At 47.0% G+C, this 14,555-nt stretch overlaps 1 protein-coding gene across 4 annotated transcripts in view; it reads left to right on the forward strand.

Moving 5' to 3' along the window:
* WIPF1 (WAS/WASL interacting protein family member 1) overlaps nt 1–14,555 on the forward strand; it is a 550,722-nt gene that overhangs the window by 450,901 nt on the left and 85,266 nt on the right. The window lies entirely within an intron of this gene.

Genomic DNA, 14,555 nt, shown 5'->3' on the forward strand with positions numbered 1-14,555 from the left:
TACATTCTTCATCGCTGCCATACTGTATTGTATACAAGGGAAAATAAAACCAACAAAGAGTGTTTTGCGGCTGGTGCCCCCCTGTTTGTGCCTGCTAGCCGAACTCCATTGTCCTAGCGGTCTGCCAGCCAGCACTCCAGCCGAGCCACTGACCCTCCCTTCGTGCCAGTCAATCAACCTATACTTCTGTGGCCATCAAGAAGGTTAAGTGTGGTGAGTCATAGGGGCTGTGAACCCTGTTTGTAGCTTTTATTGCATTGTCTCTTAACTATACCCAATTTAGGGGACAGGTGCAGTCACTTTTGCCCCATACCCTGTGTGCATTTTTTCATTATTGTCCCTTAACTGGTAAGCTTTTCCTACAATACCCAAACAGTATGGCTTTCTAATACCAAACTGCTTGCTGCATAAAGTTGACTTGCAACCCAAGTAGGGCCCCACACTCCCCCTCAGTTTCATATCTGCTTCGGTTTGTTCGTTTCTATCTCTGCAGCATCAAGTGGTCTCTCCAAGAGGCTTCTGGCACTCACCTCACTTGTGCCAACCACACCAAAAACATTTATGATCTCTTCACACAGATTGAATGCTGATGGGTTCTGAAAACGTATCTGTAACTCCAGCAGGTCTGCAGCAAACCTAAAACTGCCTTTTTCTATTTTTGCTCTGCTTGTCACTAAAAATAGTGCCGACCTTCAAGGTGTGCTAGACTCATGGGGGAACATGATGGTCAACTGGATTGTTGCATCAGTAAAGTGATATGTTTGACACATTCCCAAACTGCCCTCTCTGAAGACAGTGAGGCATTGAGCTACATTTATCAGCCCCAAAACGAAGTTTGGACTGCATCTTAGAGGACAGGAATTCATGCCAGGCACGTTGAGGTGCTTAGGCAAATGCTGGTTAAGTGTGTGCACTTGGCTGTGACCAACATACGCAGTGGCCACATGCAACTCATTATTGCACATCACAAAGATAGGGGGCTCATACTAAGTTAGATGCTTGACCAGGCCTCTGTCTTGTCACATCCAAGTGGACCTCTGTGGGAAAAACAAGCCTCTGCCTCTTCATAAGAAAGAAGTGTTTCCTCTTTTATGCCCATCTCCTGCTATTACCACTATTGACTGGGGCGGAAAGCCTGTCAAATTAGCCCACTCATGTTCTGTAACTCCTAATGTCCGTGTTTCCCCAGTAGTTTTAATCCTAAATCCTCAAGAGCCTGGCTTGCTTATGACAAACTCTGAGAACCCTCCAGTGTCCAAATGCAGTCACAAAGCTTTTTGAATCGATTTCAATAACGGCATCCTCCACTGTCTCAGGGGTGAGACCTTCGATCTTGTGACATATTTTCTCAGCAAATAGGTAAAGGCAACAACTCCCCTAAGGATAGAACTCTCAGAATAATTCTCGTGGTGTACTAGTAAATGCTGTCTTGTTACGCACCGATAAACTAGAGATGCAAGTGGACCTTTTGCTGACACTATCAACATACATAATGGCACTTGAAATGCAACTGGGACGACTACATTATCGGTAGAATTGGGGGGAAAGGAGAGGTACAAAAACACCAGAAACAATTGGTCATGTTGCTCAAAACTCAACACACTCTACATGCTCCCAGAAATGATAGGGGTTACTGTTACCATCATAACACAAGAAGCCTTGGAAAGAATATCAGGGAATATCAGACTCTCGTCACAGGCCATAATTCACGGAATACAAGGGGTTTGTCTCTTTTCCCTCGGAGGGAAATAACACTGGCATTGGACAAGCCAGCACCATCTGTGAATATGAACAGTACTGTTGACGTCACCCGTTTTTAAAGGAAAATCCTGCAAGAAAACCCACTGGTGACTCCTCCTCTCCAAACATGCCAATGAGCAGGGGTGTTAACAGTTGCATAGTAATATCTGCACCCAGTGACGTCTCCCTCTATAGAGGCGTTTGGGTGCCGCCCCCATGCTTTCTCGCAGTGCGAGAAGGCAGAGACATAAATGGTAATAACTACCATCTGTTTCTGCCATCTCGCACGGCGAGAAAGCTGAAGTTCCTGGTTGGGAGTCGGCGGTGTTTCTCGAGGGCAGGGGGGAGTGGCTTGCCCACTGTTGTTCATACTGACTGTTTGGGCAGCCTGAGGGCTGCCCAAACAGTCAGTATGAACAACAGTGGGCAAGCCACTCCCCCCTGCTCTCGAGAAACACCGCCCACTCTCCCTGTTCTCTCTGTATGCTGCATCATACAGAGAGAAAATGACCCGGGTGGGGCAGCGGCCTCACCAATCATAACGCTGCCATTGCAGCGTTGTGACTGGTGGAGGGGAGGGAGGCTGCCTGCAGCCTTCCTGATGACGAGCGCTGCAGAATTCAAAAAGCCGGACGGCGGGAGTCGGGAGTCTCGGGACTTGAGGAAAAGCGGGATGGTAAGTTTAACTTTTATTTTATATATATTTTTCACTTAAACCCCTCCCCCATCCCCTCCGCGGCGCGACGACCCCATTTACACCCCCCCCCCACCCGCCCGTAATGCCAGCCATGACTGCATGAATGTATGTGAATTAGTGCTGTGTGCTTTGAATGGGTGTATGTGTGCGCGCTTGTGAATGGATGGGTGTGAGTGCACATGTAGGTGGGTGGGAGTGAGTATGTGTGTGTGGGTGCTTGTGAGGGATGGGAGGGAGGGAGTGTGCTTGTGTGTTCCCGCCCCACTACTTGTCGACATTACGAGCCGCCACTGTCTGCACCCCTGTCCAGACATGCAAACACCTACACAGACACGACCGATGAAGGCCACCCCAAGCATTTAGCTGATCAGGGAAACCCAGCTGAGAAAGTAGACACAGCAATCTAGTAACTGACTGGTTTGCAAAGAATAAAGGAGCAATGAGCAGGCCTATAGAATACAAATAGGGAAATGTAGAAGAATCACATCACCTTCACCTGAAAGCAAGACCTTTCCACCACGAGCGTGACACCAATATACCCCCGCTGCCAGTTGGTGGTGGCTGATCACCATTTCCACCACTAAAATTTCTCTCCACCCTCTCTGGTGAGAATCTATTTATAGCATGTGAAATCGTTTTCACACCTGCTAAAAGTATTACCAAAGCCATTGAATTATTGCACATTAACCCACATTTTACACGTACTGCCATTTTGTGTTTCCCTGTTAAATAAGTTTAGCCTCATTTTGAAGTTGGCATAGCCAAGCAAGAACTGCAGATTTAGTGAAGTCCGCTTTCTACCATAATGTACTGTATCTTCTTCTCACGGTCTTCATGCATTCTTCAGCAAAAAGAACAGTCACCTGCACATATTTGTATAGATTGAGTTTTGGCTTAATCGTGGGTTTTTTCCTCTGCTTACTCCATTGTAGAAAATGTATAAAAGTAGAGTAAAAACCTACTGAACTTCGCATTGGATGCTTCTGTTGATCAGATGGCGACATTCTGTTCACTTTCCAAATCCAACGTAAAAATTTGTGGCTAGCTTCATTTTTGCATTAAATGCGTTAGACTTCCATCGCCTTTCCAGGGTGTCTGTTTTCTTTCACACCGGGCACAACGAGGAAAATTGCAAGACCGTACATGGCACTCAGTTGGACAATGAGAATCCTGAGGTTTGATTCCATGAATCTGATGTAAACACTGTACAAACACAGCTCCTTAATGGCATTTGCAGTAATAACACACTATATTTATAACCTGAATACGCATCCAGCAGTAGTGACTTGTTAAATAGGGGCAATATTATAGAACTCTTTAAAGCCCTTCTCAATCTGAGCCAAGTACACAGCAAGAACATTACTTCACTTGTTTTCAAACTCCTAAGAAAAGGGGAAATGAGGAAGTCTATGGAATTGACTGGCTAGCAACTCTGCAACTGACTTAATTTTAGAGAATAAAACTCACTTTGCAATTTGGGGATATCAATAATGAATGCTCAGATTTATCAATATCCCCATGATCTTAGTTTAATCCTTTTAACCCAGAACTGCTTTGACACAAATGAGAGCTCACACTCTCGGGTGCAAAAACCCCAAGGCATTTATTGACATTGAAGGATCAAAGATTTAAATTAACCTGGAATGATGTAATGTCTCCGTCGCAAGATAGGTGACGTGCCGCCGCTCACATGACGGGGACCCAGGATTCTAAATTATTTCTCCTGGTTCAGGAGTTGGGCTGGATTGACTCGTGGAGAACCTTGCACCCCACTACATGCGATTACACATTTTCTCTAGCGCCCACAAGTCCTTCTCACGACTAGACTATCTTTTTCTCTCAGGGTCACATACCCATAGATTACTCGCAGCCGACATTCTTCCTCGGGGCTTGACGGATCACTTGCAGGTTTTTCTTCTATTGTCTCTAGATCCCTGGCGCTCCCTGTTTCTGTGGAGATGTCATTGTGGCTGCTACAAGATGATGAGTATAGAACACCTATCCACAAATCTTTCCCAGATTAACTCTCATTAAACACAGAGTCGGTAGATTCTCCAGCTATTTTATGGGAGGTGTTGAAATCCACCCTCAGAGGGACGGACAATGCTTTTTGTACGGCGAGGCGCCGACAGCCCTGCAATAAACTAATATGACTCAAGGCCCAGTTACTCAACATGGAACACACGAGTAGGTCCATGGAGGGAGGCGCTGCGCGCAGACAATTGGTCAATACACAGCAGACGTACGCTAGGGAACTCCTGGATGAAGCCAGGTTGTACTGGCTCGCCACTCGTAGCCGAATATATCAGTGGGGAGACCAATCTAGTGCCTTGTTGCACCGTCTGTGTCCAAAGACGCTGCGCTCTCAGACGCTCCCATGTTTATGGGACCCAGACAAGACCACTCTTACAGACCCGTCCGCCATTGCTGACTGTTTTGCTTCCTATTTCGCAGACCTATATGCTCCACATGAGGTTCTGCCCGCGGCCCTCATCCAGAAATTTATAGACGATTTTCCACCTCTGGCCTTATTTGATGAGGTGCGAGACGCGTTCGATGTTCTTTGTCATTAGAGGAACTATTGATTGTACTGCTCAGTATGCTGTCTGGTAAGGTGTTGGGCCCGAGTGGCTTCCCCTGCGAGTACTTTGAGAAACATCATCCGCAACTCCTAAAACCGTACTTAGCGGCTCTAGAAGCTGCCACGGAGAGTTGTGGTCTTCCTCCAGATTGGCGGCATGCCAAAATCAGTGTGTTCTTGAAGCCCGCCCAGAACAATTCTCGTCCTACTCAATGTGGGGCTTGGTCCCACACATCTCAGAGTTGGTCCATTCGGACCAGACAGAATTTATGCCACGCTGCATATCAGGCATGCGCATAATGCTATAGCCACGGTTGCCAGTCTCGGGTGTCCCCCCGCGCTCCTTCTGGCGGACATGAACAAAGCATTTGACTCCCTTAGCTGGAAGTATCTTTTTGCCCTGCTTAGCCGTCTAAATATTGGCCCCCGGCTGCTGAAGCTTATTCGCCTACTGTATACAGATAGCTCCGCGTCGGTCAGGGTAGCCGACTCGACTTCCAGATGTTTTCCTATTATACGGGGGACATGTCAGGGCTGCCCACTCTCCCCTTGCCTTTTTGCGCTCGCCATGGAGCCGTTGGCGGCCTGGATTTGAGTGGACGCCCAGATGCGCGGTTTTAAATGGGCACCGGGAATCTCTGATCGCATAGCGCTGTATGCGAATGAGGTTTTATTTTTTGTCACTCACCTTGACCGGAATGGTCCACGCCTCCTCCGCATTATGCAAATATTTGGCGAGATCTCTGGTCTATACATGAACCGGGGAAAATAATTTTAGTGGCCGCTGAGGGTTGGGGAACGAATGGGTGACTGGTCGCAGGACGTAGTCGTAGTTCGATTTGGTTTAAAATATTTGGGTGTCTTTCTCTCTGCATCCCAGACAGTGGCGTGGAACAAAAACCTCACCCCCCTGTAGACACAGGTGAGTGACAAGACGCGTATATGGTCTCATATGCCCCTGTCTCTTTTTGGTAGATCCGCCACATTTAAAATGGTTTCCCTACCCTGCCTCCTTTATCAATTACAAAATCACCCCTCCCCAATCAAGCAGACATGGTTTCGTCAACTGAACGCTAGTCTTACCCGGATTCTCTGGTGGGGGTGGTGCATCGAGAGTCGTGCTGCGGGCCAGCTTCCCATCTACTTATTCCGGTGTAGTGGCTACCCAGGACGTCCATGCATACTACCTGGCCTCGCTCCTTTTTGTCCTCAAAGAATGGTGATATGGCAATCATGGTGACCAGGCGTATGCCGTGGAATGGCGGCTGCTGGGAGACAATTAATTGCACACGGTTCTTTATTCAACGGCGCTGCTAAAGGAGCTACAACCCGCCACCGACACGATATTTAGGATCTGGAAGTCGGCGCTCCGCCAGATGGGTTGGTTTGGGAGAATCACCAGGGAAACTCCACTATGGAATAAGGGGCAATTCCCAGAGCTGGCACGACTGCCTGGCTTTCGGAGCTGGGGAGCCATTGGACTAGACCCGGTGGGGGGCGGTCGTATGTGGTTGTGCCGTTAAGTCCTTCCTCGACATTCAAATGGAATATGACATGCCCTGCAAGCAATTCTTCCGCTACCTACAATTCAGGCATGCTTTCACCCCCTACATATCTGGCCTCACAGAAATACCCGAGTTTAACCCCGTTGAGGCTAAAGTCTTTATGGGGGAGGTGGGAGACCACAAGATTACCAAAATATACTGTACAATCATCAATAACACACCTACCGCCCTACATCAGACTAGAGAGGCGTGGCAGCAAGAGCTGGGTCCCCTGGAGGAAGACGATTGGGTGGAGGCCTTGGAGTCCCCGCGTCGTGCAGTATTCGCGGCCCCCCTGTGCCTTATCCAGTTTAAATATCTCCATAGAGCTTACTACACAAGGCACAGATTGTGGCGTGCTGGGCTAATTGCATCTCCGCATTGTATGCGCTGTGGGTCACTGGAGGGTACCTTCCTACATACTGTGTGGTCCTGCCCTACCCTGTGGAGGTTCTGGAGGGGAGTGTTTGCATGCCTATCTGAAGTATTGGGGTGGGACGTCCCATCCTCCCCGAGACTGGCCATGCTGTATAATACAGAAGACTTGGGTGGTAACGGGTATAAGCGTCACCTTTTATTCTTAGGTCTTACATTGGGTAAGAGGGACATCGCCCGAGGACTCCCCGCCTTTGATTGGGGTATGGAAAAGGGGTCTGGACTTTTGTATAGGCCTGGAAATCCTGATTTTTAAAGCAAGGGGGTCCCCCCCGGAAACATTATAAGATTTGGAAGCGGTGCGCCGACTATAGAGGTCTATATCTAGAGCCTCCTCCGCCGCCTGATATCGTAAACTCCTTGATGTGCATCCAGCTCACTGGACTATGTGGGATATACTCGCTGGATGTGATTACAGGTGGCACAGACTCTCTGTATATATGTAACAATTCTCAGGCGGATGCAACGTAGCGCAGTTATTTGTTTTTCTGTTATTTTTTTTTATTAATCCTTTGTATGACCATTATCATGTCCATGCTGAAAATTTTGATATCCATTTTTGTTATCTTTTCTATGCACCATGGGTGCCGTGTGAGGCATTCTTTTCGCCTTAGTTGTCAACACTAAGATTATGTTGTGAAAAAAAATGATTTAAATTAAGAACAAAACAGTGGATGGACATTAAAGTGTCTGCATTTCCAATCAGGGGCACTTTGAAGGCTGGTCTTCGTTGGCCCGGGAACAAAATTAAGCATCCCTAAAATAGTCAACTCACAAGCCCATTCCCTGATAGTATCTTGATTACTATCTGTTCCTGGAATATTGGTGGAGCCCTGAAAATGGCTGACATAGTGCTTCCAAATAACATTAGCTTCCATGATATTATTTGCTTATGCGAGACACGTACTTCACAACTAACTCTGCTGGCTTGGTATAGTGAAATTGCCATTCCAGCAGGAAAAAAAATAAAAATCATTTCATGCTTTTGTCTGTGAAACTGCACCACAATGTAATTTACTTGCTGATAGTACATTTGGAACTTTTCTTTGCATGTGGCCAATTTAGAAGGGTTTTCTTGTTATGCAATACCTATGTAAGTCCATCACTGGCTATTAAAAAAGAGATATTCTTCACACTTCCAAACGTAGTAAACTAAAAGCAGAGCATGATTATGCTTCCATGGTGCTCAGGGGCGGTTATAATCTAAACTATTTTTATGTGGCAAGAATGATGCATGTGTTTCCTAGACAGTTTGTTCTGGGGTATTCCCTTTTGTTAGTTTCCCCAATAAGGTAAATATATAAACTATGAGATTGCATAGCTTTGGCCTATGCACATTAAATGGCCTCTTTACTAAAGACCACCTCCATGTTACGCGCATCTCTCGTCCTCTAGGTGATAGATGTGAACTACACTCCGTTAGAAGAGAATGTTTATAATTCCCAATAACAAGTAGTGATCACTTTCCCCAAGGGATAGAAGAAGCCAAGCAAAAGGACTTCATTTCACATTGCCCAGCTGCACAGGAAGTGACATCACTGGATTTCCATTTCATCCACCTGCATAAGAAGTGACATCCCTGGTTTCCCATGAAAACAGTCTTTAAAAAAGAAGCCAAGCAAGAGGACAATATTTCCCATTGCCCATCTGCACAGGAAGTGACATTACTAGGTTTCCCATTAACCAACTGCACAGGAAGTGGCATCAATGGATTTCCCATCAATGGTCTGCCTAGGAAGTGAAATTACTGGTTTTCTGCCTACGGTACCCTGCGCTCCTCCCAAGGAGCTATTTATTCGCGGTTGCAGCACGGACGTACCACTGGTGCGCCACAGGCAAGCCTGTCTGTACCTGGAACACACCCAGCACTAGAAACCCTGGCTCTCTCATTATTCACTGATACCCTGCTGTGCTCCTCCATGTTCTCAACCCTGGACACCACTCACAGCACTGCTTCCACACAACACACATCACTGAAGGAGTGTTCACGTGCTCCTCCTGCAAGTTCTCATGCCCTTTACCACACCCTACACCCACCACTCTGCACCAACAGCATTCAACACCCCACTAGTTCACACTTAGGCAAACCAGCCACCCTCTCCTTCAATGGAACAAACACCGCCCAAGCAACATGCAACACTCGCATGCATGCTTCTCAACACCTGCCCACTCATAACACATGCAATGGAGCTATGGGACCTCTTGCATAACCTCACTCCAGACCTGGTTACGAAAACATGGGTAAACCCAGCCTCAGTACCGGACATTTCTACAGCCATCCATGTGGACCACAAGATCGTTAGGCAAGAGAGTCACTGTCATATTCAAAGATACTCTTAGCTGCACCACCTAAATGGACACCCCCACCAGCTACATAAAACACCTCGTCCTCAATATGGGCATCGCAGCCAACTTCTACCTGGGCGGAACCCTTGTATACAGACCACCAGGACCCTGCAACAATTTCACCAGTGGCATCACTGACTTCGTTGCACCCCTTATCATCAACACCAGCATCTTCATCCTATTTGGAGACCCTAACGTTTCACCTAGAAGACCTGGTCGGAGTGGGTCAGGCCCAACCACAATACAGACACAGTAATATCATCGCCACAGACTACATCCGCTTGTCCCTTGACAGAGTAGACTCAGTAGCCCTCACTCTCGTAGACCTCTCTGCAGCATATGACAGTCTCACACCCCATCCTCATCTGGCACCTGCACAAGATTGGCCTCCAAAGACCGGTTCTACGCTGTATCTGCTCCTTCTTGACAGATAGAACACAAGCAGTCGGCGTGACACCTTACTCCTTGGAAGCACGCAAGCTCATATGTGGAGGGCCTCAAGGCTCATAGCTTAGTCCCACCCTCTTCAACTCATACAAGATCTACATCTTCTCCTACGCAGTCGACACGCAACTCATATTCTCCCTCTGACAAGACCCCCAACAGAAGAAACAAGTTCACCACTTGCATGGCTGAAGTTGCTAACTGGATGAAAACCAGCTGTCTCTGGCTCAACACTGACAGACAGAAGTAGTGATCCTGGGCAAAAACACTTCACCATGGGACTCCATCTATTGGCCAGCCAAACTCGGACCCACAACCCACACCAGCAACCTCGGAATAATCATTATAGCAAACTGGACATGAGCACCCAGGTCAAACCCATTTCTGCATTCTATTTGCAAACCCTGTATGTACTGAGGAAGATCTTCAAATGGCTCCCAAGCAACACTAGAAAAACTGTCACTAATGCTCTAGTGACCAGCAAGTTTGACTATAAAAACACCCTCTATGCCATGATCACCAAGCAACTCACTAGAAGACTACAAACAATCCAGAACTCAGCATCTAGACACATTCTCAACCTCCTTCACAGAACTCACATCACACCAACCTCTGGAAACTACACTGGCTCCTGATACACAAACATGCTCAATTAGAACTCCTCCTCTCCCCCCACACACACATACCTTCAAGGTACTACACAAATTAGGCCCCACTTGCCTAACAGTCGCATCTACTTCTACCAAACACTCAGACTCCTCTGCTCTGCAGGACTCCTACTCAAACGCATACAACAGAACCAGATCAGGAATGACAGACAAGGAATGGACTTATTGACTTGCCCAAATCCCAAAAATATTCCCGAACCATAGACATAAGCTCCTTCACTTTAAATGTATCCATAGGATTTACATCACTCCCCAACAACTAGCCAGGGTTGATCCCGCCAGGTCATCTAGTTGCACAAATGCAGCATGCAAGACGCCGACTTTGCCCATATGGCCTGGTCCTGAGCTCAAATAAAATCGTATTGTATAGAAATTTACAAACCATAGCGGAAATTATAGATGCTCCTCTTATGCCTTCTCTGCGATTGTGACTGTTGGGATTGGTCACCCATATTAAGCTCTGTTACCGAAGGTTCGTAGCTATTGCCCTGATGCTCACTAAGAGAGAAATAGCTGTACACTGGGGGGCAAAAACAAGGCCCAAAAAATCAGCATGGGCACACAGTATGGCCTATTGCAGTCTGCAAACAGAGGTCTATGCCACACTCCAACCCCCAACCTCAAGACCTCGAGATATATGGTGCATATATCGCACATACCTACAGCAAGCATCTGAGGCTTCCCAGGCCCACCCACCGAATCCGCAGGCAACCCCCAAGAGTGCGGAGATCGGACCGGTGCATAACACTGGTAGAACTGTTGGTGTAGTGCTCCCGCATCCACTACTAAACACAGCACCACGGCAAATACCCAACCGAACGCACTCTAATGTGTCGTATACCATGCCAGTTAAAACAAAATACAGTGAAACTGAAACAAGGGACCCCCCCACCCTTTACTCCCGGATGTATCTCCATATGATTATAGTGTTTTATTTCTCATGCATTTAATTTTTAGATTGATTTATATTTCTGTCACATCAATAGTGTTCTTTTGATGGAATTTTGTGTTGTAATCTCTGTATTTTCATTAAAGCTTTAAAATAAAATAAAAAAGAACCAGATCAGGAGGTTTGGACATTCTCTTACATGACTCCTAAAGCATGGACGGCCTCCCACTGCACATCAGAGCAGCATTCTCTCTTCTTGAATGCCTCAAGAAGCTGAAGACCTAGCTTTTCAGTCAACCAACCTACCATAGACCGGTCTAGTCACACACATCTGCTTAGCACCAGGATACCCTCGTAGGTGATAGTGCATTTTACAAAAACAAATAACATATTCCTTTATAGTGATCACTCCCACCACGAGATGGTAACTATGGCTGGATCCATCTCCGGCCTTGAGCGTCAGAAAAGAGCAAACAGGTACTTTGTAAAAAAATAAAAGTAGCTACTAACTTGGTACAGCTCACTGGAATATACAATTAAGTCAGGTTGGATATGGGGCTTTTATGACTTTGCTGCAGCACTGCAATCCCTTTTACTTTGCGTTTTGCCTTCCACTGAACCCTATCAGGGAGCTGCAAGAAGCCTTAGTAACACTAAACAGCCAAGAGTGCTTAAGAACTAATTAAACAAGACATTTAAACAAGCTAACTCCGCTAATAATGAAATATCACTGCTTAATGAGGCAAGAGAGCTAGGAGCAGCCTATAGGAAATGTATCTGGCAGGCGAAAGAAAAGGCTGGATAAATAAAAGTGTTGCAACTTTTTGAGGTCTGTGAAGCAAGGACCCACACAAGTTCTGGAAGCATCAATAAATTTGGCATCAAAGGAAACAATACATGGGTGAACTATGTCCCGCCAGTGGAGAGCAATTGATATATAAAAGAGCTCTATGTAACCGATAAAATCACCTTGGTTGACCTATCCACAAACAGTGTCAACCCAGGTTGGCTTTCATTACCAAAATTGAGTTTAGGAAATCCTTGAAGTGCTTTAGCAGTGATGATGTGCCAGGCCCCAATATTCTGCCAGGCTTCACTTTCAAAATCAACATTAATTTTTGATGGAATATCTTAAACCCTTTATTTGTGCACAACCTAGAAACTAATAGTATTCCAGACTGCTGGGAGGGTTCCATCTTATTTCTGATTCACAACAAGCATTGGCAAAGCCAATAGGTCTCACCTTAGAGACTTATTGGTGCTGCCTATGTTTTTTCTTGGTGGTGTGCAACATCGAAGCAGATGCTGTACAGCATAAAGGAAAGATTTTTTTAAAGGAATAACATTTTTTAAAGTACAACGCAGTAGCAGGCCGCATCATTTTGTAGGCACGTAAATGATTTAAATATGCATGGACGCCTTCAAAAATTATGTAGCCCTGCGGCCTCTTCAATAAAAAAAATTGCATTTATTTATAAGGGTCTGATAGTGAGTCTGGAAGGCCACCAACATGGTCTGGGATGTGGAGAAGAAAAGGCACAACAAGAGCAACATTGGGAGTGGGAAGGGCACAGAGGTACATGCACAAGAGGTAAAAATTAGCACAGGTGGGGGCTACAAGGACACTGGTGATAGTGCCGCAGGGGGCACTATAGCACATAGGCAAGAGTTGGTGGAAGGGAGGACACGGTGAAGAGAGAGTGACCCTGAGGAGGGAGATAAGCACTTTAGGGAGACAGCCTGCAAACAGATTCAGCCTTCAAGAAAAAGAAAAGGTAGCCCAGAAATCGCAAGGAGTGGAAGGACACAAGTACTTGGGTCATGCTCCAGAGTAGGGTCAACACAAGGGGAAGTGCAGCTGGCACGCGCTGACCAAAGAGGCTCAAACAAATGAGATCAATCAATGGGAATCAATGGACGGACTCTAAGCCCACTGTAATCTAGCAAAATGTCTTGCAAGTGACAGTGCATGAGCTATCTCAGGCACAACCTAAAACGTATGAGACCTGACATATGACTTCTCTCAAAGTAAAGAAACAAAAAAGTGCTTCAACTCACTAGTTCTAAAAACACCATTGCCCCGCTGCACACGTCACAATAACTAACTGGGTCCTAGCCTTAAATTGCCAAGTCTGCTGCATACCACTAAAGACCACCATCCATAGTCTGCCGGTCTTTGAGACTATGAAACGGTGCAGGTGAACTTTACACCTGAAGCTCCGCTGGAGCCGAGATGGTGGTGTGCTAGAGCTGAGGTGGTGCTGCTCTGGTGCTGAGGTGGTACTGTGCTAGTGCTGAGGTGGTGTTGTGCTAGTGCTGAGGTGGTGCCACACTGGTGTTGAGGTGGTGCTGTGCTGTGCTATGGCTGAGAGGTGCTGAAGTGGTGCTGAGGTGGTGCTGATGTGGAGCAGAAGTGGTGCTGTGCTGGTGTTGAGGTGGTGCAGATGTGGTGTTGATTGCTGAGGCGGTACCCAGGTGGTGCTGCGCTGATGCTAAGGTGGTGCAGACTGGTGCCAAGGTGGCACTGAGATGGTCTCTGATGCTGAAGTGTTGCTGCGTTGCTGATGCTGTGGTGGGGCTGCGCTGGTGCTGAGTTGGTGCTGCGCTGATGTGGATGTGATGCGCTGATGTGGAGGTGGTGCTGTGCTTATGTGGATGTGGTGCTGTGCTGATGCAGAGGTTGTGCTGAGGTGATGCTGTTCTGATGCTCAGATGGTGCTGCGCTGAAATGGTGTTGTGGGGATGCTGTGCTGGTGCTGAGGTGGGTCTGGTGTGGTAGTGTGCTGGTGCGGGGTTGGTGCTCAGGTGGTGTGGAGTGATATTGTGGTGGTGATGAGTCATGCTGAGGTGGTGGTGCTGCGCTGGTCTCATGTGGTGCTGTGCTGGTGCTCAGGTGATGCTGAGTTGGTGCTCTGCAAGTATGATGCTGCACTGGTGCTGGGGGTGTTGATGTACTGATGAAGTGGTGCTGCATTGGTGCTGAGTTGCAGTCTGAGGTGGAGCTGCACTGGTCCTGAGTGATGCTGAGGTTGTGCTTCCAACCCTTGAACATGCTTACAGGTCATCAATGAAGTTACTATGTAAATAGCTCATAACTCTGTCCATTTTGACAAGGATTTGCCTCTGAGTGAGGCAGCTCAGATAGATGGCCACACCAGCACAGACTTTCTGGGACGTAAAATTAATTATTCTGTACCCCTTATGCCTCACC

Source organism: Lissotriton helveticus, chromosome 3_1 (assembly GCF_964261635.1).
Source record: "Lissotriton helveticus chromosome 3_1, aLisHel1.1, whole genome shotgun sequence".
Taxonomy (NCBI): domain Eukaryota; kingdom Metazoa; phylum Chordata; class Amphibia; order Caudata; family Salamandridae; genus Lissotriton; species Lissotriton helveticus.